We start from the raw sequence: 5,737 nt of genomic DNA on the forward strand, positions 1-5,737 counted from the left end.
GGGAGGCCGCCCTGGCACTCGTGGAGGCCTTCACAGCCGCCAACATCCCACTGGAGAAGCTGGACCACCCGCGCCTGCGGGACTACCTGGGCCAGCACCTGCCCGGCACCGGCGGCCTGCCATGCGCTGCCCGCCTGCGCCAGGACTACCTGCCTGGCCTGTTGGCCCGACGTGCTCCGTCTCCGCGGGCGCTGCCACCCGGCGAGGCTGTGGCCATGGTGGCGGCCGAGGCTGCGGACGCACATGGGCGCTGCATGCTGCGCCTGTTGTTTGTGCCTGGCGGTTGGGCACCATACGGCCCGCCGGTGTTCGAGGCCAAGCCAGTGCTGCTCACGTCCCTCAGCTCCACCGCAGTGGCCCAAGCCGTGGTGAAGACAGTCATCACCCACGGCGTGGACTTCAACAGGGTGTCGGCATTTGTGTCGGGCCACGCTGTGTACATGTGCCGAGCCTTCTCTGATGTGCTGCATGGGATGATGCCTGGCGCGGTGCACGTCACGTGCAATGCACACATCCTCTCTTTGGTCAGCGACATCTGGCGCATGCGCTTCCCAGATGTGGACATCCTGGTTTCCTCCCTGAAAAAAGCCTTCAAGCACTGTCCGGGCCGCAAGCTTCGGTACAAGGAGTTTGTGGCCAATCAGAGCAGGGAGCCACAGGCAGCAGCACCGCTCACAGTCGAGCCAGCCCCCATGAGGTGGAACTCGTGGTTTGATGCGGTTTGTTACCATGCCAAGAACATTCAGCACTACCAACAGTTTGTGAGACAGGAGCTGGAAATCACGCCTGGCACGCAGTACATGCTGAAGCTGCACGAGCTCCTAAAGCAGGGCGACATTGGTGACCAAGTTAAGTTTGTGGCTGAAAATGTGACCCCGTTCAGGGAGCTGCTCGCGTGGTTTGAAGGGCAACAGGTTTTGAATCACAACATGCACAACAGGCTGATGGATTTGATAAGCTGGGTAGAAGACATGGCCTCACAGCAGCTTTCAGACTGTCCCACAGAAAACCAACGCAGGCAGGACCTGTTCCAGGCCATCGCTGCCAAGCTGAAACAGTTCTACAAGTATGATCCGTTGCTGCCGCCTCGGTTTAAACAACCGGCTGCCGCCTTTTTTAGTGCTGTTCGTATTTTTGACCCGAATCAGGTGCCTTTTCTGACTGTTAACCCTCAGCTAATTAAATCAATTCCTGGGTGGCAGAGAGAGCACAACAACGAACGTGCTGCGTATATGAATTTCATCAAAGAGTGCCAGATGCCTTTGAATGTAACTGAGTTTTGGGACTCTGTTTCTGATCGGTTTCCACATCTCTACAGCTTGGCGAAACGCTGCCTTACAATTCCAACCAGCTCAGTGAACGCAGAACGTGCGGCCTCCACATATGAACAAGAGGTCACACCGCTGCATGCTAGTGTTTGACAACTAAGATGAACTGTTTCTATTCAGGTTAGCATTCACTAGTATTTTTAAACTTTTTGTAGAACACTACATATAATAATAAATTATAATGGTATTAATTACAATTCATGTTTTATATAAATTCATATTTATACTATATTTAAATTTAAACTAATATAAATTATATGATACAATTTACATTCTGCAGAATTTGCTGTTTATATGGTATATGCCTCTGTCAATCAGTGGGAAGTAGCAGGGCTGCCAAGAAATGCCCAGGGAATCTGCTGGACTGAACTGCAAAAATTCCTGTGTTTCACTGTGAGTTAACTAGACTGCTTAACCATAATTACGGGTGTTGGGGGAGTCCCCACCCTGTGGCAGAAGGGGAGGTGCATGTGCAGTCCCTGCCACCTCCCCTGACCCAGTGGGAGGCCTCAGTCCCAAACCATAACACCCCCGGCTGGTGCCCCTCACTCAATGGGCAATGCAGGGAGCAGCGCAATCAGTGGGACAAAGAACACGGCAGGGAGTGAAAAGCAGAACAGTGGATGGGGCAGGGGGCATGCATGGAGCTCTAAGCAGAGCAGCCAATGGGGCATTAAGAGCAGTGCAGGAAGTGGAAAGCAGAACAACTGATGGGGCAGGGGAACAGGGCAAAGTGCAGAAAGCAGAACAGCAGTTTGAGGCAGGAGCATAGGTCAGGGACCAAAAAGTAGACCAGCTGATGGGGCAGGGGGCACAAGGGAGCTGTGAAACTGAGACAGTGGTGCCCACATGCTTCAGTTTCCCTGCCAGGGTGTGGGTGAAGGCATTGACCGCCTCTGCTCCAGCCATGGTCTCCACTGCATTCAGACAATTCAGGCTTCCTGCACTGCCCCTTTCCCACCACCAGGGGGTGCTGTCAGACTGGAAATACCCCAAGACACCGGGGATTGGGAAACCAATAACACCCAAGGCTGGGTCCACCTCCCTGGGCCAGGGGCACCTGCAGGGCTTGGCTAGAAAATGCGTGGCAGCATGTGGCAACTGTGTGTGGTAATGCGTGTTCATGTGTGTGCCTGTGCCCCCCCGCCCCCATGTCCTGTCTTTGGACCTTTCCCAGTCCTCCAGCACTTTGCCCGTCTTGGGACGTACAGCTACCCAGGGCCTTTGGGCACAGGGTAGAAAGAAGAGCAGCAGATCAAGCAGAGAGTACAAAGCAGCCAGTGAGGCAAGGGGGGGTATAAGGCACAGAGCAGAGGAGCAGATTTGGCAGGGAGCAAAGAGCAGAGCAGACAAAGGAAAGGGCCACTCGCATGATCAGGGGACAGCAGGGTAGGGCCCTATGAGGAGAGGCTACGGGACCTGAACCTGTTCAGCCTCCAAAAGAGAAGGCTGAGGGGGGATCCAGTGGCCTGTTATAAACTAGTCAGGGGGGATCAGCAGGCACTGGGGGAGTCACTATTCCCCCGTGTACTGCCAGGAGTGACCAGGAGTAACGGTCACAAGCTGGCAGAGGGTAGGTTTAGGCTAGATATCAGAAGGCGCTACTTCATGGTCAGGGCGGCTAGGATCTGGAACCAACTTCCAAGAGAAGTGGTGCTGGCTCCTACCCTGGGGGTCTTTAAGAGGAGGTTAGATGTACACCTTGCTGAGGTCGTTTGAGCCCAGTACTATTTCCTGCTATGGCAGGGGATCGGACTGGATGATCTACTCAGGTCCCTTCCGACCCTAGAAACTATGAAACTATGAAAGCACAGAGCAAGGAACAGAGCAGCCCATAGGGTAGGGGACACAGAGCAGGTGAGGTGAAAGAAGAGCAGCGGGTGGGGCAGGGAGCTGTGAAACAAATTCATGGTACCTCAGTTTTCTGGGGTGAACCCATCAGCTCCCTACCTCCAGCCAGGGTCCCTGCTGTGTGTCCAATCCAAGCTCCCTATGTTGCCCCATTCCCACCACCAGGGGGTGCTGCCTGGCTGGGAACACCCAGAGGCTGCAGAGATGGCAGCAGAACCAGTGATACCTAGTGTCTGGTCTGACTCCCTGGGCTGGGGGCACCTGCCAGACATGGCTAGAAACAAGTCATATGGCAACCATATGTAGTAAAGTGTTCACATGTGTGCCTGTACCCACCTGTGTGCCATCTTCAGGCCTTTCCCAGTCCTTCAGTACTTCGTCTGGCTCGGCTTGGGACATGCAACTACCGAGTGCTCTGAGATCCCCCTGCTGGGGCCTTTGGGCAGGGAGCAGAAAGCAGAGCAGCCAGTGGGACGGTGGGCCACTAGATTTGCCCGAGCCGATGGAGCTGATGCTCTTTCATTGTCAAAGCACCCAGCCCATTGCCTTCCCAGCCTCTATCCCATGTATTAGCTGGTTGGAACTTATTTTGTCCTGAAGACTGCAGCCCAGTAGTTGCTGAGGGGGTACATAGGTCTGTCCAGGCTCACAGACAGCCACCCCGTCATCTGGTTTCTCTCCAGTGGGGGCTGACTGGCCGGGCAGCAGTTCTGCAGAAAAGGACATGAGGGTTACTTTAGACAATAAGCTGAATGAATCAGCGGTGTACCACAGTTGCCACGACGGCTAATGGCATCCTGGGCTACATTAGTAGGTGTGTTGCCAGCAGGTCAAGGGAAGTGATTATTCCCCTCTATTCAGCACTGGTAAGGCTACATCTGGAGAACTGCATTCAGTTTTGGGCCCCCCATTACAAAAACGATGTGGACAAATTGGACAAAGTCCAGCAGAGGGCGACAAAAATAGTTCAGAGTCTAGGGGGCATGATTTCTGAGGACAGGCTGAGGGAATTGTGCTTATTTAGTCTAGTGAAGAGGAGACTGAGAGGAGACTTAATAGGAGTCTTCAGCTGTTCCAAAGAGGATGGATATTACTGGCCGAATCCAGCCCGTGGGCCATATATTGCCTGCCCCTGTTCTCGGTGGTGGCAGATGACAGAACAAGGAGCAACAGTTTCAAGTTGCAGCAAGGGAAGTTTAGGTAGATATTAGGAAAGATTTTCTCACTAGGAGGGTGGTAAAACACTGAAACAAGTTACCCAGAGAGGTGGTGGAAGGTCCTTGGGGATTTTCAAAACCCAGCTAGACAAAGCTTTGGCTGGGATGATCTAACTGAGGCTGGTCCTGCTTTGAGCAGGGGGTTGGACTAGATGTGACCTCCTGAGGTTCCTTCCAACCTGAACTTTTTATGGTTCTATGATCTCCAGAAGGGTGTAGCGCAAAGGCCAGATCTGGCCTGCCAAGGGATTCTCTCTAGCCCGTGGCAGATACCTTGGTCCTGCCTGGCCCAGGCGTAGGGGGGGAGGGGGTGTTAGGGTTAGGGTAAGCATATGCCAGCCATCACACCCCAGGCTAATCAGGCAACCCCAGGAAAGAGCAATGGGCACGGGGTGTGACTCAGTTTCCCTATTCCATGTGCAGAGAGATCATTGGCTCAGAGAAATGAGCCAGTGGTCACAGGTCAGTTTCCCTGCTTCTGGCTCCACTAACTGTGTTCTTTCAGACCCGTGGGCAGGAATACAGACATATGAACCCGAATTTTATCCAACACCCTACGCCACGGCAGAAGAATAGGATCCTCAAACCATGAGGATGGATTCAGAGGAACCAAGTTGGTTAGTGAGGATGTCTGTGTCTTCTCTGCTGGGTGCTTTTGGAACGTTGCTTGCCTAATATCCCAATACACCAGGGTCTAGCTCAGAGGAACTTGCTCCGGTAAAATAAAACCCCCCAAAAGAGTGATGACACCCTGATGTCTCAGCATCATGAGGCCCCTGCCTCCACCTTTCTTTCTCCCAAGGCAACACAGGACCTGGCCCATTGCCTGTAGGAAAATTCCAGCTTGGCCTCTGGTCTAGCTGGGGGGAAGCATGACTTCTTTAAGCATGTGAAGGCAGCTGATTTCTCGAGGGTGGGCTTAGATCCGTGGAAGCTGGAAAGCAGCAGGCAGGGCTCACACCAGGGCTGGCAGGAGCTCAGGCTGTATCTCCCGCTCCTTGTCAGGTCTGAGGGAGAGAGCGAGCTCTATGTGATGCAGAGCAGGGATGGGATCCTCCAGCAGCACCCTAAATGATAAGGAGATGGGAGACCCCTGTGCTTCCCCTGGTTCTAGGAAGGCGGGGGTTGTGGGTGGTGAGAGGCTGGGACACATGAGTAGCGGTGGTGGGCATGGCTGTGGCTGGTGCTTCAATGCCAGGCTGCTGGGGGTCCCTCCCTCCCTCCCCTCCTCTGTGGGAGCAGCTCCAGTGGGTATAGCTAACAGGCTCTATTTTGAGGCACAGAGCAAGCACTGTGGGCTGAACCCAGTCATTAGTGTGGGAGGCAGGAGCACTTGCTCAT

The sequence above is a fragment of the Gavialis gangeticus genome, unplaced genomic scaffold (genome assembly GCF_001723915.1).
Source record: "Gavialis gangeticus isolate Ggan-Ray unplaced genomic scaffold, GavGan_comp1, whole genome shotgun sequence".
NCBI lineage: Eukaryota > Metazoa > Chordata > Crocodylia > Gavialidae > Gavialis > Gavialis gangeticus.